The sequence below is a fragment of the Ascaphus truei genome, chromosome 12 (genome assembly GCF_040206685.1).
Source record: "Ascaphus truei isolate aAscTru1 chromosome 12, aAscTru1.hap1, whole genome shotgun sequence".
NCBI classification, from domain to species: domain Eukaryota; kingdom Metazoa; phylum Chordata; class Amphibia; order Anura; family Ascaphidae; genus Ascaphus; species Ascaphus truei.
The window spans coordinates 4811892-4833317 of record NC_134494.1 but is presented as its reverse complement, the minus strand read 5'-3'; the positions used below and the strand labels follow the sequence as shown (position 1 = coordinate 4833317).

General features: G+C 67.2%; 1 protein-coding gene across 2 annotated transcripts in view; it reads right to left on the bottom strand.

Annotated features, from left to right (window-relative positions):
- Positions 1-21426, bottom strand: part of LOC142464338 (uncharacterized) — a 42966-nt gene that overhangs the window by 21174 nt on the left and 366 nt on the right. The window contains exon 1 of one of the 2 annotated variants that reach the window (XM_075567854.1): positions 20791-20867. The exons of the other annotated variant lie outside the window; for it this stretch is intronic. The gene's annotated coding sequence lies outside the window, so the exon portion shown is untranslated. Of the gene's footprint in view, positions 1-20790; positions 20868-21426 lie in introns of those variants that run through there. 2 annotated transcript variants of the gene reach the window in all.

Genomic DNA, 21426 nt, shown 5'->3' with positions numbered 1-21426 from the left:
TGCCTCTCTCCCCTCGCTCACTGTGCCTCTCTCCCCTCGCTCACTGTGCCTCTCTCCCCTCGCTCACTGTGCCTCTCTCCCCTCGCTCACTGTGCCTCTCTCCCCTCGCTCACTGTGCCTCTCTCCCCTCGCTCACTGTGCCTCTCTCCCCTCGCTCACTGTGCCTCTCTCCCCTCGCTCACTGTGCCTCTCTCCCCTCGCTCACTGTGCCACTCTCCCCTCGCTCACTGTGCCACTCTCCCCTCGCTCACTGTGCCACTCTCCCCTCGCTCACTGTGCCACTCTCCCCTCGCTCACTGTGCCTCTCTCCCCTCGCTCACTGTGCCTCTCTCCCCTCGCTCACTGTGCCACTCTCCCCTCGCTCACTGTGCCTCTCCCCTCGCTCACTGTGCCTCTCTCCCCTCGCTCACTGTGCCTCTCTCCCCTCGCTCACTGTGCCTCTCTCCCCTCGCTCACTGTGCCTCTCTCCCCTCGCTCACTGTGCCTCTCTCCCCTCGCTCACTGTGCCTCTCTCCCATCGCTCACTGTGCCTTGCTCACTGTGCCTCTCTCCCCTCGCTCACTGTGCCTCTCTCCCCTCGCTCACTGTGCCTCTCTCCCCTCGCTCACTGTGCCTCTCTCCCCTCGCTCACTGTGCCTCTCCCGCCTCCCGCTCACTGTGCCTCTCTCCCCTCGCTCACTGTGCCTCTCTCCCCTCGCTCACTGTGCCTCTCTGATCCCCTCGCTCACTGTGCCTCTCTCCCCTCGCTCACTGTGCCTCTCTCCCCTCGCTCACTGTGCCTCTCTCCCCTCGCTCACTGTGCCTCTCTCCCCTCGCTCACTGTGCCTCTCTCCCCTCGCTCACTGTGCCTCTCTCCCCTCGCTCACTGTGCCACTCTCCCCTCGCTCACTGTGCCACTCTCCCCTCGCTCACTGTGCCTCTCTCCCCTCGCTCACTGTGCCTCTCTCCCCTCGCTCACTGTGCCTCTCTCCCCTCGCTCACTGTGCCTCTCTCCCCTCGCTCACTGTGCCTCTCTCCCCTCGCTCACTGTGCCCCTCTCCCCTCGCTCACTGTGCCCCTCTCCCCTCGCTCACTGTGCCTCTCTCCCCTCGCTCACTGTGCCTCTCTCCCCTCGCTCACTGTGCCTCTCTCCCCTCGCTCACTGTGCCTCTCTCCCCTCGCTCACTGTGCCTCTCCTCCCCCTCAATGTGCCTCGCCCCCCTCACTGTGCATCTCTCCCACCACCCAACAGGGCCTCTCTCCCTCCCCCCACACTGGGCCTTTCTCCCTCCCCCCACACTGGGCCTTTCTCCCTCCCCCCACACTGGGCCTCTCTCCCTCCCCCCCACACTGGCCCTCTCTCCGTCCCCCCCACACTGGGGCTCTTTCCCCTCACTATACCTCTCTCTCCCCCCACCCCTCACTGTGCATTTCTCTCCCCTCACTATACCTCTCTCTCCCCCCCTCACTGTGCCTCTCTCTCCCCTCCCCCCTCACTGTGCCCCTCTCTCCCCTCCCCCTCCCCCTCCCCGTGCCCCTCTCTCCCCTCACTGTGCCTCTCCCCACGCCCTCACTGTGCCTCTCCCCACGCCCTCACTGTGCCTCTCCCCACGCCCTCACTGTGCCTCTCCCCACGCCCTCACTGTGCCTCTCCCCCACGCTCTCACTGTGCCTCTCTCCCACGCCCTCACTGTGCCTCTCCCCCACGCCCTCACTGTGCCTCTCCCCCACGCCCTCACTGTGCCTCTCCCCACGCCCTCACTGTGCCTCTCCCCACGCCCTCACTGTGCCTCTCCCCACGCCCTCACTGTGCCTCTCCCCACACCCTCACTGTGCCTCAACCCCACGCCCTCACTGTGCCTCTCCCCACGCCCTCACTGTGCCTCTCCCCACTCCCTTACTGTGTCTCTCCCCACGCCCTCACTGTGCCTCTCCCCACGCCCTCACTGTGCCTCTCCCCACGCCCTCACTGTGCCTCTCCCCACGCCCTCACTGTGCCTCTCCCCACGCCCTCACTGTGCCTCTCCCCCACACCCTCACTGTGCCTCTCCCCACGCCCTCACTGTGCCTCTCCCCACGCCCTCACTGTGCCTCTCCCCCACGCCCTCACTGTGCCTCTCCCCACGCCCTCACTGTGCCTCTCCCCACGCTCTCACTGTCTCTCCCCACGCCCTCACTGTGCCTCTCCCCCACGCCCTCACTGTGCCTCTCCCCCACGCCCTCACTGTGCCTCTCCCCACGCCCTCACTGTGCCTCTCCCCACGCCCTCACTGTGCCTCTCTGCCCCCTCCTCACGGTGCCTCTCTGCCCCCTCCTCACGGTGCCTCTCCCCACGCCCTCACTGTGCCTCTCCCCACGCCCTCACTGTGCCTCTCCCCACGCCCTCACTGTGCCTCTCCCCACGCCCTCACTGTGCCTCTCCCCACGCCCTCACTGTGCCTCTCCCCACGCCCTCACTGTGCCTCTCCCCCACGCCCTCACTGTGCCTCTCCCCACGCCCTCACTGTGCCTCTCCCCACGCTCTCACTGTGTCTCTCCCCACGCCCTCACTGTGCCTCTCCCCCACGCCCTCACTGTGCCTCTCCCCACGCCCTCACTGTGCCTCTCCCCCACGCCCTCACTGTGCCTCTCCCCCACGCCCTCACTGTGCCTCTCCCCACGCCCTCACTGTGCCTCTCCCCACGCCCTCACTGTGCCTCTCCCCACGCCCTCACTGTGCCTCTCCCCACGCCCTCACTGTGCTCTCCCCACGCCCTCACTGTGTCTCTCCCCACGCCCTCACGGTGCCTCTCTGTCCCCTCCTCACGGTGCCTCTCCCCACGTCCTCACTGTGCCTCTCCCCCATGCCCTCACTGTGCCTCTCCCCCACGCCCTCACTGTGCCTCTCCCCACGCCCTCACTGTGCCTCTCCCCACACCCTCACTGTGTCTCTCCCCACGCCCTCACTGTGTCTCTCCCCACGCCCTCACTGTGCCTCTCCCCACGCCCTCACTGTGCCTCTCTCCCCCCCTCACAGTGCTTCTCCCCCCCCCTCACAGTGCTTCTCCCCCCCCCTCCCCGATCCTCTCCCCCCCTCCCTGAGCCTCTCCCCCACTCCCCGAGCCTCTCCCCCCTCCCCCTCACTGTGCCTCTCCCCCCTCCCCCTCACTGTGCCTCTCCCCCCTCCCTCTGCCTCTCCCCCCTCCCTCTCACTGTGCCTCTCCCCCCTCCCTCTCACTGTGCCTCTCCCCCCTCCCTCTCACTGTGCCTCTCCCCCTCCCTCTCACTGTGCCTCTCCCCCCTCCCTCTCACTGTGCCTCTCCCCCCTCCCTCTCACTGTGCCTCTCCCCCTCCCTCTCACTGTGCCTCTCCCCCCTCCCTCTCACTGTGCCTCTCCCCCCCTCTCTCACTGTGCCTCTCCCCCCTCCCGCTCACTGTGCCATTCCCCCCTCCTGCTCACTGTGCCACTCCCCCCTCCCGCTCACTGTGCCTCTCTCCCCTCGCTCACTGTGCCTCTCCCCCACGCCTTCACTGTGCCTCTCCCCCACGCCCTCACTGTGCCTCTCCCCCACCCCCACACTGTGCCTCTCCCCCACGCCCTCACTGTGCCTCTCCCCCACGCCTTCACTGTGCCTCTCCCCTACGCCCTCACTGTGTCTCTCCCCACGCCCTCACGGTGCCTCTCTTCCCCCTCCTCACAGTGCCTCTCCCCACGCCCTCACTGTGCCTCTCCCCCCTCCCACTCACTGTGCCTCTCCCCCTCCCACTCACTGTGCCTCTCCCCCCTCCCACTCAGTGCCTCGCCCCACGCCCTCACTGTGCCTCTCCCCACGCCCTCACTGTGCCTCTCACCTTCCCTCACTGTGCCTCTCCCTCCCCCTCACTGTGCCTCTCCCTCCCCCTCACTGTGTCTCTCCCTCCCCCTCACTGTGTCTCTCCCTCCCCCTCACTGTGTCTCTCCCTAACCCTCACTGTGTCTCTCCCTCCCCCTCACTGTGCCTCTCCCCCCCTCCCTCACTGTGCCTCTCCCCCCTCCCTCACTGTGCCTCCCTATCCCCCCTCCCTCACTGTGCCTCTCCCTCCCCCTCACTGTGCCTCTCCCTCCCCCTCACTGTGCCTCTCCCCATGCCCTCACTGTGCCTCTCCCCCAGTCCCTCACTGTGCCTCTCCCCACGCCCTCACTGTGCCTCTCCCCCACCCCCACGCCCTCACTGTGCCTCTCCCCCACGCCCTCACTGTGCCTCTCCCCCACGCCCTCACTGTGCCTCTCCCCTACGCCCTCACTGTGTCTCTCCCCACGCCCTCACGGTGCCTCTCTGCCCCCTCCTCACAGTGCCTCTCCCCACGCCCTCACTGTGCCTCTCCCCCACGCCCTCACTGTGCCTCTCCCCACGCCCTCACTGTGCCTCTCCCCACGCCCTCACTGTGCCTCTCCCCACGCCCTCACTGTGCCTCTCCCCACACACTCACTGTGCCTCTCCCCACGCCCTCACTGTGCGCCTCTCTCCCCCCCTCACTGTGCCTCTCCCCCCCCTCCCTGAGCCTCTCCCCCCTCCCTGAGCCTCTCCCCCCCTCCCCGAGCCTCTCTCCCCCCCCTCCCCCTAACTGTGCCTCTCCCCCCTCCCTCTCACTGTGCCTCTCCACCCTCCCGCTCACTGTGCCTCTCCCCCCGTCCCGCTCACATTGCCTCTCCCCCTCCCGCTCACTGTGCCTCTCCCCCCTCCCGCTCACTGTGCCTCTCCCCCCTCCCGCTCACTGTGCCTCTCCCCCCTCCCGCTCACTGTGCCTCTCCCCCCTCCCGCTCACTGTGCCTCTCCCCCCTCCCGCTCACTGTGCCTCTCCCCCCTCCCGCTCACTGTGCCTCTCCCCCCTCCCGCTCACTGTGCCTCTCCCCCCTCCCGCTCACTGTGCCTCTCCCCCCTCCCGCTCACTGTGCCTCTCCCCCCTCCCGCTCACTGTGCCTCTCCCCCCTCCCGCTCACTGTGCCTCTCCCCCCTCCCGCTCACTGTGCCTCTCCCCCCTCCCGCTCACTGTGCCTCTCCCCCCTACCGCTCACTGTACCTCTCCCCCTAACGCTCACTGTGCCTCTCCCCCCTCCCGCTCACTGTGCCTCTCCCCCCTCCCGCTCACTGTGCCTCTCCCCACGCCCTCACTGTGCCTCTCTCCCCCCCTCACTGTGCCTCTCCCCCCCTCCCTGAGCCTCTCCCCCCTCCCTGAGCCTCTCCCCCCCTCCCCGAGCCTCTCTCCCCCCCTCCCCCTAACTGTGCCTCTCCCCCCTCCCTCTCACTGTGCCTCTCCCCCCTCCCTCTCACGGTGCCTCTCCCCCCCTCCCGCTCACATTGCCTCTCCCCCTCCCGCTCACTGTGCCTCTCCCCCCTCCCGCTCACTGTGCCTCTCCCCCCTCCCGCTCACTGTGCCTCTCCCCCCTCCCGCTCACTGTGCCTCTCCCCCCTCCCGCTCACTGTGCCTCTCCCCCCTCCCGCTCACTGTGCCTCTCCCCCCTCCCGCTCACTGTGCCTCTCCCCCCTCCCGCTCACTGTGCCTCTCCCCCCTCCCGCTCACTGTGCCTCTCCCCCCTCCCGCTCACTGTGCCTCTCCCCCCTCCCGCTCACTGTGCCTCTCCCCCCTCCCGCTCACTGTGCCTCTCCCCCCTCCCGCTCACTGTGCCTCTCCCCCCTCCCGCTCACTGTGCCTCTCCCCCCTCCCGCTCACTGTGCCTCTCCCCCCTCCCGCTCACTGTGCCTCTCCCCCCTCCCGCTCACTGTGCCTCTCCCCCCTCCCGCTCACTGTGCCTCTCCCCCCTCCCGCTCACTGTGCCTCTCCCCCTCCCGCTCACTGTGCCTCTCCCCCCTCCCGCTCACTGTGCCTCTCCCCCCTCCCGCTCACTGTGCCTCTCCCCCCTCCCGCTCACTGTGCCTCTCCCCCCTCCCCCTCACTGTGCCTCTCCCCCCTCCCGCTCACTGTGCCTCTCCCCCCTACCGCTCACTGTGCCTCTCCCCCCTACCGCTCACTGTGCCTCTCTCCCCTCCCGCTCACTGTGCCTCTCCCGCCTCCCGCTCACTGTGCCTCTCCCGCCTCCCGCTCACTGTGCCTCTCTCCCCTCGCTCACTGTGCCTCTCTCCCCTCGCTCACTGTGCCTCTCTCCCCTCGCTCACTGTGCCTCTCTCCCCTCGCTCACTGTGCCTCTCTCCCCTCGCTCACTGTGCCTCTCCTCCCCCTCACTGTGCCTCTCCCCCTACCGCTCACTGTGCCTCTCCCCCTCCCGCTCACTGTGCTTCTCCCCCCTCCCGCTCACTGTGCTTCTCCCCCCTCCCGCTCAATGTGCCTCTCTCCCCTCCCGCTCACTGTGCCTCTCCCCCTCCCGCTCACTGTGCCTCTCCCCCTCCCGCCCACTGTGCCTCTCCCCCCTCCCCCTCACTGTGCCTCTCCCCCCTCCCCCTCACTGTGCCTCTCCACCCTCCCCCTCACTGTGCCTCTCCACCCTCCCCCTCACTGTGCCTCTCCCCCCTACCGCTCACTGTGCCTCTCCCCCTACCGCTCACTGTGCCTCTCCCCCCTCCCGCTCACTGTGCCTCTCCCCCCTCCCGCTCACTGTGCCTCTCCCCTCTCCCGCTCACTGTGCCTCTCCCCCCTCCCGCTCACTGTGCCTCTCCCCCCTCCCGCTCACTGTGCCTCTCCCCCCTCCCGCTCACTGTGCCTCTCCCGCCTCCCGCTCACTGTGCCTCTCTCCCCTCGCTCACTGTGCCTCTCTCCCCTCGCTCACTGTGCCTCTCTCCCCTCGCTCACTGTGCCTCTCTCCCCTCGCTCACTGTGCCTCTCTCCCCTCGCTCACTGTGCCTCTCTCCCCTCGCTCACTGTGCCTCTCTGATCCCCTCGCTCACTGTGCCTCTCTCCCCTCGCTCACTGTGCCTCTCTGATCCCCTCGCTCACTGTGCCTCTCTCCCCTCGCTCACTGTGCCTCTCTCCCCTCGCTCACTGTGCCTCTCTCCCCTCGCTCACTGTGCCTCTCTCCCCTCGCTCACTGTGCCTCTCTCCCCTCGCTCACTGTGCCTCTCTGATCGCCTCGCTCACTGTGCCTCTCTCCCCTCGCTCACTGTGCCTCTCTCCCCTCGCTCACTGTGCCTCTCTCCCCTCGCTCACTGTGCCTCTCTCCCCTCGCTCACTGTGCCTCTCTCCCCTCGCTCACTGTGCCTCTCTCCCTTCGATCACTGTGCCTCTCTCCCCTCGCTCACTGTGCCTCTCTCCCCTCGCTCACTGTGCCTCTCCTCCCCCTCACTGTGCCTCTCCTCCCCCTCACTGTGCCTCTCCTCCCCCTCACTGTGCCTCTCCTCCCCCTCACTGTGCATCTCTCCCACCTCCCCCCTTACTGTGCCTTTTTCTCCCACCTCACTGTGCCTCCCTTCCCCCCCCCCTCTAACAGGGCCTCTCTCCCTCCCGCCTCTCTCCCTCCCCCCCCTTTCTCCCTCCCCCCACACTGGCCGTCTCCCCCTCCCCCCCACACTGGGCCTCTTTCCCCTCACTATACCTCTCTCTCCCCCCACCCCTCACCATGCATTTTTCTCCCCTCACTATACCTCTCTCTCCCTCCACCCCTCACTGTGCCTCTCTCTCCCCTCCCCCCTCACCGTGCCCCTCTCTTCCCCCACCCCTCACTGTGCCTCTCCCTCCCCCCTCACCGTGCCCCTCTCCCCTCCCCCCTCACCGTGCCCCTCTCTCCCCTCCCCCTCACCGTGCCCCTCTCCCCTCCCCCTCACCGTGCCCCTCTCCCCTCCCCCTCACCGTGCCCCTCTCCCCTCCCCCTCACCGTGCCCCTCTCCCCTCCCCCTCACTGTGCCTCTCCCCACGCCCTCACTGTGCCTCTCCCCCACGCCCTCACTGTGCCTCTCCCCCACGCCCTCACTGTGCCTCTCCCCCACGCCCTCACTGTGCCTCTCCCCCACGCCCTCACTGTGCCTCTCCCCCACGCCCTCACTGTGCCTCTCCCCCACGCCCTCACTGTGCCTCTCCCCCACGCCCTCACTGTGCCTCTCCCCCACGCCCTCACTGTGCCTCTCCCCCACGCCCTCACTGTGCCTCTCCCCCACGCCCTCACTGTGCCTCTCCCCCACGCCCTCACTGTGCCTCTCCCCACGCCCTCATTGTGCCTCTCCCCAAGCCCTAACTGTGCTTCTCCCCCCTCCCGCTCACTGTGCCTCTCTCCCCTCGCTCACTGTGCCTCTCTGATCCCCTCGCTCACTGTGCCTCTCTCCCCTCGCTCACTGTGCCTCCCTCTCCCCCTCCCTCACTGTGCCTCCCTTCACCCCACCCTCACTGTGCCTCCCTCCCCCCCACCCTCACTGTGCCTCTCTCCCCCCACCCTCACTGAGCCTCACCCTCCCCCTCTCTGTGCCTCTCCCTCCCCCTCTCCCCGTGCCTCTCCCCCACGCCCTCACTGTGCCTCTCCCCCACGCCCTCTCTGTGCCTCTCCCCCACGCCCTCACTGTGCCTCTCCCCCAGTCCCTCACTGTGCCTCTCCCCACGCCCTCACTGTGCCTCTCCCCCACGCCCTCACTGTGCCTCTCCCCCACGCCCTCACTGTGCCTCTCCCCCACGCCCTCACTGTGCCTCTCCCCCACGCCCTCACTGTGCCTGTCCCCCAGGTCCTCACTGTGCCTCTTCCACACGCCCTCACTGTGCCTCTCCACCAGTCCCTCACTGTGCGTCTCCCCCAGTCCCTCACTGTGCCTCTCCCCACGCCGTCACTGTGCCTCTCCACCACGCCCGCACTGTGCCTCTCCCCCACGCCCTCACTGTGCCTCTCCCCACTCCCTCACTGTGCCTCTCCCCCAGTCCCTCACTGTGCCTCTCCCCACGCCCTCACTGTGCCTCTCCCCCACGCCCGCACTGTGCCTCTCCCCCACGCCCTCACTGTGCCTCTCCCCACGCCCTCACTGTGCCTCTCCCCACGCCCTCACTGTGCCACTACCCACGCCCTCACTGTGCCTCTACCCACGCCCTCACTGTGCCTCTCCCCCAGTCCCTCACTGTGCCTCTCCCCACGCCGTCACTGTGCCTCTCTCACCTTCCCTCACTGTGCCTCTCCCTCCCCCTCACTGTGTCTCTCCCTCCCCCTCACTGTGTCTCTCCCTCCCCCTCACTGTGTCTCTCCCTCCCCCTCACTGTGTCTCTCCCTCCCCCTCACTGTGTCTCTCCCTCCCCCTCACTGTGTCTCTCCCTCCCCCTCACTGTGCCTCTCCCCCCCTCCCTCACTGTGCCTCTCCCCCCCTCCCTCACTGTGCCTCTCCCCCCCTCCCTCACTGTGCCTCTCCCTCCCCCTCACTGTGCCTCTCCCTCCCCCTCACTGTGCCTCTCCCCCAGTCCCTCACTGTGCCTCTCCCCACGGCCTCACTGTGCCTCTCCCCCACGCCCTCACTGTGCCTCTCCCCCACCCCCACGCCCTCACTGTGCCTCTCCCCCACGCCCTCACTGTGCCTCTCCCCCACGCCCCCACGCCCTCACTGTGCCTCTCCCCACGCCCTCACTGTGCCTCTACCCACGCCCTCACTGTGCCTCTACCCACGCCCTCACTGTGCCTCTACCCACGCCCTCACTGTGCCTCTCCCCCAGTCCCTCACTGTGCCTCTCCCCACGCCGTCACTGTGCCTCTCTCACCTCCCCTCACTGTGCCTCTCCCTCCCCCTCACTGTGCCTCTCCCTCCCCCTCACTGTGTCTCTCCCTCCCCCTCACTGTGTCTCTCCCTCCCCCTCACTTTGTCTCTCCCTCCCCCTCACTGTGCCTCTACCCACGCCCTCACTGTGCCTCTACCCACGCCCTCACTGTGCCTCTCCCCCCTCCCTCACTGTGCCTCTCCCCCCCCACCCTCACTGTGCCTCCCTATCCCCCCTCCCTCACAGTGCCTCTCCCTACCCCTCACTGTGCCTCTCCCTCCCCCTCACTGTGCCTCTCCCCCACGCCCTCACTGTGCCTCTCCCCCACGCCCTCACTGTGCCTCTCCCCCACGCCCTCACTGTGCCTCTCCCCCACGCCCTCACTGTGCCTCTCCCCCACGCCCTCACTGTGTCTCTCCCCCACGCCCTCACTGTGCCTCTCCCCCACGCCCTCACTGTGCCTCTCCCCCACGCCCTCACTGTGCCTCTCCCCCACGCCCTCACTGTGCCTCTCCCCCACGCCCTCACTGTGCCTCTCCCCACGCCCTCACTGTGCCTCTCCCCACGCCCTCACTGTGCCTCTCCCCACGCCCTCACTGTGCCTCTCCCCACGCCCTCACTGTGCCTCTCCCCACGCCCTCACTGTGCCTCTCCCCACGCCCTCACTGTGCCTCTCCCCCACGCCCTCACTGTGCCTCTCCCACAAGCCCTCACTGTGCCTCCCCCCACGACCTCACTGTGCCTCTCCCCCACGCCCTCACTGTGCCTCTCCCCACGCCCTCACTGTGCCTCTCCCCACGCCCTCACTGTGCCTCTCCCCCACGCCCTCACTGTGCCTCTCCCACACGCCCTCACTGTGCCTCTCCCCACGCCCTCACTGTGCCTCTCCCCCACACCCTCACTGTGCCTCTCCCCCCTCCCGCTCACTGTGCCTCTCCCCCCTCCCGCTCACTGTGCCACTCCCCCCTCCCGCTCACTGTGCCTCTCCCCCCTCACGCTCACTGTGCCTCTCCCGCCTCCCGCTCACTGTGCCTCTCTCCCCTCGCTCACTGTGCCTCTCTCCCCTCGCTCACTGTGCCTCTCTCCCCTCGCTCACTGTGCCTCTCTGATCCCCTCGCTCACTGTGCCTCTCTCCCCTCGCTCACTGTGCCTCTCTGACCCCCTCGCTCACTGTGCCTCTCTCCCCTCGCTCACTGTGCCTCTCTGATCCCCTCGCTCACTGTGCCTCTCTCCCCTCGCTCACTGTGCCTCTCTCCCCTCGCTCACTGTGCCTCTCTCCCCTCGCTCACTGTGCCTCTCTGATCGCCTCGCTCACTGTGCCTCTCTCCCCTCGCTCACTGTGCCTCTCTCCCCTCGCTCACTGTGCCTCTCTCCCCTCGCTCACTGTGCCTCTCTCCCCTCGATCACTGTGCCTCTCTCCCCTCGCTCACTGTGCCTCTCTCCCCTCGCTCACTGTGCCTCTCCTCCCCCTCACTGTGCCTCTCCTCCCCCTCACTGTGCCTCTCCTCCCCCTCACTGTGCATCTCTCCCACCTCCCCCCTTACTGTGCCTTTTTCTCCCACCTCACTGTGCCTCCCTTCCCCCCCCCCCCCTCTAACAGGGCCTCTCTCCCTCCCGCCTCTCTCCCTCCCCCCCTTTCTCCCTCCCCCCACACTGGCCGTCTCTCCCTCCCCCCCACACTGGGCCTCTTTCCCCTCACTATACCTCTCTCCCTCCCCCCCCTTTCTCCCTCCCCCCACACTGGCCGTCTCTCCCTCCCCCCCACACTGGGCCTCTTTCCCCTCACTATACCTCTCTCCCCCCACCCCTCACCGTGCATTTTTCTCCCCTCACTATACCTCTCTCTCCCTCCACCCCTCACTGTGCCTCTCTCTCCCCTCCCCCCTCACCGTGCCCCTCTCTTCCCCCACCCCTCACTGTGCCTCTCCCTCCCCCCTCACCGTGCCCCTCTCCCCTCCCCCCTCACCGTGCCCCTCTCTCCCCTCCCCCCTCACCGTGCCCCTCTCTCCCCTCCCCCTCACCGTGCCCCTCTCCCCTCCCCCTCACCGTGCCCCTCTCCCTTCCCCCTCACCGTGCCCCTCTCCCCTCCCCCTCACCGTGCCCCTCTCCCCTCCCCCTCACCGTGCCCCTCTCCCCTCCCCCTCACCGTGCCCCTCTCCCCTCCCCCTCACTGTGCCTCTCCCCACGCCCTCACTGTGCCTCTCCCCCACGCCCTCACTGTGCCCCTCCCCCACGCCCTCACTGTGCCTCTCCCCCACGCCCTCACTGTGCCTCTCCCCCACGCCCTCACTGTGCCTCTCCCCCACGCCCTCACTGTGCCTCTCCCCCACGCCCTCACTGTGCCTCTCCCCCACGCCCTCACTGTGCCTCTCCCCCACGCCCTCACTGTGCCTCTCCCCACGCCCTCACTGTGCCTCTCCCCACGCCCTCATTGTGCCTCTCCCCAAGCCCTAACTGTGCTTCTCCCCCCTCCCGCTCACTGTGCCTCTCTCCCCTCGCTCACTGTGCCTCTCTGATCCCCTCGCTCACTGTGCCTCTCTCCCCTCGCTCACTGTGCCTCCCTCTCCCCCTCCCTCACTGTGCCTCCCTTCACCCCACCCTCACTGTGCCTCCCTCCCCCCCACCCTCACTGTGCCTCTCTCCCCCCACCCTCACTGAGCCTCACCCTCCCCCTCTCTGTGCCTCTCCCTCCCCCTCTTCCCTCCCCGTGCCTCTCCCCCACGCCCTCACTGTGCATCTCCCCCACGCCCTCTCTGTGCCTCTCCCCCACGCCCTCAAGGTGCCTGTCCCCCACGCCCTCACTGTGCCTCTCCCCCACGCCCTCACTGTGCCTCTCCCCCAGTCCCTCACTGTGCCTCTCCCCACGCCCTCACTGTGCCTCTCCCCCACGCCCTCACTGTGCCTCTCCCCCACGCCCTCACTGTGCCTCTCCCCCACGCCCTCACTGTGCCTCTCCCCCACGCCCTCACTGTGCCTCTCCCCCACGCCCTCACTGTGCCTCTCCCCTACGCCCTCACTGTGCCTGTCCCCCAGGTCCTCACTGTGCCTCTTCCACACGCCCTCACTGTGCCTCTCCACCAGTCCCTCACTGTGCATCTCCCCCAGTCCCTCACTGTGCCTCTCCCCACGCCCTCACTGTGCCTCTCCCCCACGCCCGCACTGTGCCTCTCCCCCACGCCCTCACTGTGACTCTCCCCACTCCCTCACTGTGCCTCTCCCCCAGTCCCTCACTGTGCCTCTCCCCACGCCCTCACTGTGCCTCTCCCCCACGCCCGCACTGTGCCTCTCCCCCACGCCCTCACTGTGCCTCTCCCCACGCCCTCACTGTGCCTCTACCCACGCCCTCACTGTGCCACTACCCACGCCCTCACTGTGCCTCTACCCACGCCCTCACTGTGCCTCTCCCCCAGTCCCTCACTGTGCCTCTCCCCACGCCGTCATTGTGCCTCTCTCACCTTCCCTCACTGTGCCTCTCCCTCCCCCTCACTGTGTCTCTCCCTCCCCCTCACTGTGTCTCTCCCTCCCCCTCACTGTGTCTCTCCCTCCCCCTCACTGTCTCTCCCTCCCCCTCACTGTGTCTCTCCCTCCCCCTCACTGTGCCTCTCCCTCCCTCACTGTGCCTCTCCCCCCCTCCCTCACTGTGCCTCTCCCCCCTCCCTCACTGTGCCTCTCCCTCCCCCTCACTGTGCCTCTCCCTCCCCCTCACTGTGCCTCTCCCCCAGTCCCTCACTGTGCCTCTCCCCACGCCCTCACTGTGCCTCTCCCCCACGCAGTCACTGTGCCTCTCCCCCACCCCCACGCCCTCACTGTGCCTCTCCCCCACGCCCTCACTGTGCCTCTCCCCCATGCCCCCACGCCCTCACTGTGCCTCTCCCCACGCCCTCACTGTGCCTCTCCCCACGCCCTCACTGTGCCTCTCCCCACGCCTTCACTGTGCCTCTACCCACGCCCTCACTGTGCCTCTCCCCCAGTCCCTCACTGTGCCTCTCCCCACGCCGTCACTGTGCCTCTCTCACCTTCCCTCACTGTGCCTCTCCCTCCCCCTCACTGTGCCTCTCCCTCCCCCTCACTGTGTCTCTCCCTCCCCCTCACTGTGTCTCTCCCTCCCCCTCACTGTGTCTCTCCCTACCCCTCACTGTGTCTCTCCCTCCCCCTCACTGTGTCTCTCCCTCCCCCTCACTGTGCCTCTCCCCCCCTCCCTCACTGTGCCTCTCCCCCCCACCCTCACTGTGCCTCCCTATCCCCCCTCCCTCACTGTGCCTCTCCCTCCCCCTCACTGTGCCTCTCCCTCCCCCTCACTGTGCCTCTCCCCCACGCCCTCACTGTGCCTCTCCCCCACGCCCTCACTGTGCCTCTCCCCCACGCCCTCACTGTGCCTCTCCCCCACGCCCTCACTGTGCCTCTCCCCCACGCCCTCACTGTGCCTCTCCCCCACGCCCTCACTGTGCCTCTCCCCACGCCCTCACTGTGCCTCTCCCCACGCCCTCATTGTGCCTCTCCCCAAGCCCTAACTGTGCTTCTCCCCCCTCCCGCTCACTGTGCCTCTCTCCCCTCGCTCACTGTGCCTCTCTGATCCCCTCGCTCACTGTGCCTCTCTCCCCTCGCTCACTGTGCCTCCCTCTCCCCCTCCCTCACTGTGCCTCCCTTCACCCCACCCTCACTGTGCCTCCCTCCCCCCCACCCTCACTGTGCCTCTCTCCCCCCACCCTCACTGAGCCTCACCCTCCCCCTCTCTGTGCCTCTCCCTCCCCCTCTTCCCTCCCCGTGCCTCTCCCCCACGCCCTCACTGTGCATCTCCCCCACGCCCTCTCTGTGCCTCTCCCCCACGCCCTCAAGGTGCCTGTCCCCCACGCCCTCACTGTGCCTCTCCCCCACGCCCTCACTGTGCCTCTCCCCCAGTCCCTCACTGTGCCTCTCCCCACGCCCTCACTGTGCCTCTCCCCCACGCCCTCACTGTGCCTCTCCCCCACGCCCTCACTGTGCCTCTCCCCCACGCCCTCACTGTGCCTCTCCCCCACGCCCTCACTGTGCCTCTCCCCCACGCCCTCACTGTGCCTCTCCCCTACGCCCTCACTGTGCCTGTCCCCCAGGTCCTCACTGTGCCTCTTCCACACGCCCTCACTGTGCCTCTCCACCAGTCCCTCACTGTGCATCTCCCCCAGTCCCTCACTGTGCCTCTCCCCACGCCCTCACTGTGCCTCTCCCCCACGCCCGCACTGTGCCTCTCCCCCACGCCCTCACTGTGACTCTCCCCACTCCCTCACTGTGCCTCTCCCCCAGTCCCTCACTGTGCCTCTCCCCACGCCCTCACTGTGCCTCTCCCCCACGCCCGCACTGTGCCTCTCCCCCACGCCCTCACTGTGCCTCTCCCCACGCCCTCACTGTGCCTCTACCCACGCCCTCACTGTGCCACTACCCACGCCCTCACTGTGCCTCTACCCACGCCCTCACTGTGCCTCTCCCCCAGTCCCTCACTGTGCCTCTCCCCACGCCGTCATTGTGCCTCTCTCACCTTCCCTCACTGTGCCTCTCCCTCCCCCTCACTGTGTCTCTCCCTCCCCCTCACTGTGTCTCTCCCTCCCCCTCACTGTGTCTCTCCCTCCCCCTCACTGTCTCTCCCTCCCCCTCACTGTGTCTCTCCCTCCCCCTCACTGTGCCTCTCCCTCCCTCACTGTGCCTCTCCCCCCCTCCCTCACTGTGCCTCTCCCCCCTCCCTCACTGTGCCTCTCCCTCCCCCTCACTGTGCCTCTCCCTCCCCCTCACTGTGCCTCTCCCCCAGTCCCTCACTGTGCCTCTCCCCACGCCCTCACTGTGCCTCTCCCCCACGCAGTCACTGTGCCTCTCCCCCACCCCCACGCCCTCACTGTGCCTCTCCCCCACGCCCTCACTGTGCCTCTCCCCCATGCCCCCACGCCCTCACTGTGCCTCTCCCCACGCCCTCACTGTGCCTCTCCCCACGCCCTCACTGTGCCTCTCCCCACGCCTTCACTGTGCCTCTACCCACGCCCTCACTGTGCCTCTCCCCCAGTCCCTCACTGTGCCTCTCCCCACGCCGTCACTGTGCCTCTCTCACCTTCCCTCACTGTGCCTCTCCCTCCCCCTCACTGTGCCTCTCCCTCCCCCTCACTGTGTCTCTCCCTCCCCCTCACTGTGTCTCTCCCTCCCCCTCACTGTGTCTCTCCCTACCCCTCACTGTGTCTCTCCCTCCCCCTCACTGTGTCTCTCCCTCCCCCTCACTGTGCCTCTCCCCCCCTCCCTCACTGTGCCTCTCCCCCCCACCCTCACTGTGCCTCCCTATCCCCCCTCCCTCACTGTGCCTCTCCCTCCCCCTCACTGTGCCTCTCCCTCCCCCTCACTGTGCCTCTCCCCCACGCCCTCACTGTGCCTCTCCCCCACGCCCTCACTGTGCCTCTCCCCCACGCCCTCACTGTGCCTCTCCCCCACGCCCTCACTGTGCCTCTCCCCACGCCCTCATTGTGCCTCTCCCCACGCCCTCACTGTGCCTCTCCCCACGCCCTCACTGTGCCTCTCCCCCACGCCCTCACTGTGCCTCTCCCACACGCCCTCACTGTGCCTCCCCCCACGACCTCACTGTGCCTCTCCCCCACGCCCTCACTGTGCCTCTCCCCACGCCCTCACTGTGCCTCTCCCCACGCCCTCACTGTGCCTCTCCCCCACGCCCTCACTGTGCCTCTCCCACACGCCCTCACTGTGCCTCTCCCCACGCCCTCACTGTGCCTCTCCCCACGCCCTCACTGTGCCTCTCCCCCGCGCCCTCACTGTGCCTCTCTCCCCACGCCCTCACTGTGCCTCTCCCCCACGCCCTCACTGTGCCTCTCCCCCACGCCCTCACTGTGCCTCTCCCCACGCCCTCACTGTGCCTCTCCCCACGCCCTCACTGTGCCTCTCCCCCACGCCCGCACTGTGCCTCTCCACCACTCCCTCACTGTGCCTCTCCCCTACGCCCTCACTGTGCCTCTCCCCACGCCCTCACTGTGCCTCTTCCCACGCCCTCACTGTGCCTCTACCCACGCCCTCACTGTGCCTCTCCCCCAGTCCCTCACTGTGCCTCTCCCCACGCCGTCACTGTGCCTCTCTCACCTTCCCTCACTGTGCCTCTCCCTCCCCCTCACTGTGCCTCTCCCTCCCCCTCACTGTGTCTCTCCCTCCCCCTCACTGTGTCTCTCCCTCCCCCTCACTGTGTCTCTCCCTCCCCCTCACTGTGTCTCTCCCTCTCCCTCACTGTGCCTCTCCCTCTCCCTCACTGTGCCTCTCCCCCCTCCCTCACTGTGCCTCTCCCCCCCTCCCTCACTGTGCCTCCCTATCCCCCCTCCCTCCCCCTCACTGTGTCTCTCCCTCCCCCTAACTGTGCCTCTCCCCCACGCCCTCACTGTGCCTCTCCCCACGCCCTCACTGTGCCTCTCCCCACGCCCTCACTGTGCCTCTCCCCACGCCCTCACTGTGCCTCTCCCCCACGCCCTCACTGTGCCTCTCCCACACGCCCTCACTGTGCCTCTCCCACACGCCCTCACTGTGCCTCCCCCCACGACCTCACTGTGCCTCTCCCCCACGCCCTCACTGTGCCTCTCCCCACGCCCTCACTGTGCCTCTCCCCCCACCCTCACTGTGCCTCTCCCCCACGCCCTCACTGTGCCTCTCCCCCACGCCCTCACTGTGCCTCTCCCACACGCCCTCACTGTGCCTCTCCCACACGCCTTCACTGTGCCTCTCCCCACGCCCTCACTGTGCCTCTCCCCCACGCCCTCACTGTGCCTCTCCCCCACGCCCTCACTGTGCCTCTCCCCCACGCCCTCACTGTGCCTCTCCCCCACGCCCTCACTGTGCCTCTCCCCTACGCCCTCACTGTGCCTCTCCCCACGCCCTCACTGTGCCTCTCCCCACGCCCTCACTGTGCCTCTACCCACGCCCTCACTGTGCCTCTACCCACGCCCTCACTGTGCCTCTACCCACGCCCTCACTGTGCCTCTCCCCCAGTCCCTCACTGTGCCTCTCCCCACGCCGTCACTGTGCCTCTCTCACCTTCCCTCACTGTGCCTCTCCCTCCCCCTCACTGTGTCTCTCCCTCCCCTCACTGTGTCTCTCCCTCCCCCTCACTGTGTCTCTCCCTCCCCCTCACTGTGTCTCTCCCTCCCCCTCACTGTGTCTCTCCCTCCCCCTCACTGTGTCTCTCCCTCCCCCTCACTGTGCCTCTCCCCCCCTCCCTCACTGTGCCTCTCCCCCCCTCCCTCACTGTGCCTCCCTATCCCCCCTCCCTCACTGTGCCTCTCCCTCCCCCTCACTGTGCCTCTCCCTCCCCCTCAGTGTGCCTCTCCCCCACGCCCTCACTGTGCCTCTCCCCCACGCCCTCACTGTGCCTCTCCCCCACGCCCTCACTGTGCCTCTCCCCCACGCCCTCACTGTGCCTCTCCCCCACGCCCTCACTGTGCCTCTCCCCCACGCCCTCACTGTGCCTCTCCCCCACGCCCTCACTGTGCCTCTCCCCCACGCCCTCACTGTGCCTCTCCCCCACGCCCTCACTGTGCCTCTCCCCACGCCCTCACTGTGCCTCTCCCCACGCCCTCACTGTGCCTCTCCCCCACGCCCTCACTGTGCCTCTCCCCCACGCCCTCACTGTGCCTCTCCCACACGCCCTCACTGTGCCTCCCCCCACGCCCTCACTGTGCCTCTCCCCCACGCCCTCACTGTGCCTCTCCCCCACGCCCTCACTGTGCCTCTCCCCACGCCCTCACTGTGCCTCTCCCCACGCCCTCACTGTGCCTCTCCCCCACGCCCTCACTGTGCCTCTCCCACACGCCCTCACTGTGCCTCTCCCCAAGCCCTCACTGTGCCTCTCTTCCACGCCCTCACTGTGCCTCTCCCCCACGCCCTCACTGTGCCTCTCCCACACGCCCTCACTGTGCCTCTCCCCTACGCCCTCACTGTGCCTCTCCCCACGCCCTCACTGTGCCTCTCCCCACACCCTCACTGTGCCTCTCCCCCACGCCCTCACTGTGCCTCTCCCCCACGCCCTCACTGTGCCTCTCCCACACGCCCTCACTGTGCCTCTCCCCTACGCCCTCACTGTGCCTCTCCCCACGCCCTCACTGTGCCTCTCCCCCACACCCTCACTGTGCCTCTCCCCCACGCCCTCACGGTGCCTCTCCCCACGCCCTCACGGTGCCTCTCCCCACGCCCTCACTGTGCCTCCCTCTCCCCCCTCCCTCATTGTGCCTCCCTCTCCCCCCTCCCTCACTGTGTCTCTCTCCCCTTCCCTCACTGTGCCTCTCCCTCCCCCTAACTGTGCCTCTCCCTCCCCCTCACTGTGCCTCTCCCCTCCCCCTCACTGTGCCTCTCCCTCCCCCTCACTGTGCCTCTCCGTCCCCCTCACTGTGCCTCTCTCCCCTCCCCCCTCACTGTGCCTCTCTCCCCCTCCCCCTCACTGTGCCTCTCTCCCCTCCCCCTCACTGTGCCTCTCCCTCCCTCCCCGTCTCCCTCCTCCCCGTGCCTCTCCCCCCCTCCCTCACTGTGCCTCTCCCCACTCCCTACTCACTGTGCCTCTCCCGTCCCCCTCACTGTGCCCCTCTCCCCAGTCACTGTGCCTCTCCCCCCTCACTGTGCCCCTCCCCCTACCCCCCCTCTCCCACCTCCCCGTGCCCTCTCCCCCTTCACTGTGTCCCTCTCCCCGTGCCCCTCTCCCCCATCACTGTGTCCCTCTCCCCGTGCCCCTCTCCCTCCTCACTGTGCACCTCTCTCCCCTCACTCACTGTGCCTCTCTCCCCTCACTCACTGTGCCTCTCTCCCCTCACTCACTGTGCCTCTCTCCCCTCACTCACTGTGCCTCTCTCCCCTCACTCACTGTGCCTCTCTCCCCTCCCTCACTGTACCTCTCTCCCCTCACTCACTGTGCCTCTCTCCCCTCACTCACGGTGCCTCTCTCCCCTCACTCACTGTGCCTCTCCCCCCTCACTGTGCCTCTCTCCCCCCTCACTGTGTCTCTCTTCCCCCTCACTCGCTGTACCTCTCCCACCTCCCCGTGCCTCTCCTCCCTCCCCCCTCACTGTGCCTCTCTCTCCCTCCCCCCTCCACCCTCAACTGTGTCTCTCTCTACCCCCCTCACTGTGCCTCTCTCTACCCCCCCTCCCACCTCACTGTGCCTCTCTCCCCCCCTCACTGTGCCTCTCTCTACCCCCCTCCCCCCTCACTGTGCCTCTCTCCCCCCCTCCCCCCTCACTGTGCCTCTCTCCCCCTCCCCCCTCACTGTGCCTCTCTCCCCTCCCCCCTCACTGTGCCTCTCTCCCCCCTCCCCCCTCACTGTGACTCTCTCTCCCCCCCTCCCCCCCACTGTGCCTCTTTCCCCCCCTCCCCCCTCACTGTGTCTCTCTCTACCCCCCCTCACTGTGCCTCTCTCTACTCCCCCCTCCCCCCTCACTGTGCCTCTCTCCCCCCCTCACTGTGCCTCTCTCTTCCCCATCACTGTGCCTCTCTCTACCCTCACTGTGCCTCTCCCCCCCTCCCCCCTCACTGTGCCTCTCTCCCCCCTCCCCCCTCACTGTGCCTCTCTCCCCCCCTCCCCCCTCACTGCCTCCCCCTTACTGTGCCTCTCTCCCCCTCTCCCCCCTCACTGTGCCTCTCTCCCCCCCTCCCCCCCTCACTGTGCCTCTCTCTCCCCCCCTCCCTGTGCCTCTCTCTCCCCTCCTCCCCCCTCACTGTGCCTCTCTTCCCCTCTCACTGTGCGTCTCTCCCCCCCTCCCCCCTCACTGTGCCTCTCTCCCCCCCTCCCCGTGCCTCTCTCTCCCCCCCTCACTGTGCCTCTCTCTCCCCCACTCCCCCCTCACTGTGCCTCTCTCTCCCCCCTCCCCCCTCACTGTGCCTCTCTCGCCCCTCACTGTGCCTCTCTCCCCCCCCTCACTGTGCCTCTTTTCCCCCTCACTGTGCCTCTCTCCCTCCCCCCTCACTGTGCCTCTCTCCCTCCCCTCACTGTGCCCCTTATTGCACAGTTTTAAGGAGGGGGGGATACAATGATAAGGGGAATGGGGTAAGAGGGGGATGGGATAAGAGGGGGATGGGATAAGAGGGGGATGGGATAAGAGGGGGTGGGATAAGAGGTGGGTGGGATAAGAGGGGGTGGGATAAGAGGGGGATGGGATAAGAGGGGGATGGGATAAGAGGTATAAGAGTGATCACCTGATCTGCTCCCGGGACCACAGGCCTAGGTTTGGATCACGCATGCGCAGAAGCCTGCATTGTGCTACCAATGCCATGTCTAATCAGGGCAATCCCCCTGGCACGTCACAGCCAATAGGAGGCTTGTTAGTACTGCACATGCTTACAAGTGCCTCTGAAGCCAGAGCCGCCATCTTGGATAAGTACTAAGTAATACAGCTTACTAAGAGCCCAAATAGAAGATGTAATCGGGCCCCCTATATATGCTAATAAGGAAATGATCAGTAATACTTATCAATGTCATATTTTCTCATGGATAGGGCTTGTGATCCCGGGATCAGATAAGGTGATTTACTCTCTGAAGCCGCCATCTTTGATAAGGGCTATGCCCATGCTAAGTAATACAGCTTTCGGAGAGCCTAAATAGCCCCCTATATGAGCTAATAATGAAATGATCAATAAGACTATCAATGTCGTATTTCCTCAAGGATATTGAACATTATCAGTTATATAAGACACCCCCTCCTCCCCCCACCACCACCAGTACAAAAAGCAGGAATGGAAATAATAAAAAGACAATACACAGAATATATATACACATATTACAATCACAGTGTCAGATCAGGCTGGATATGTACAGGTACAATATAGTGTCCA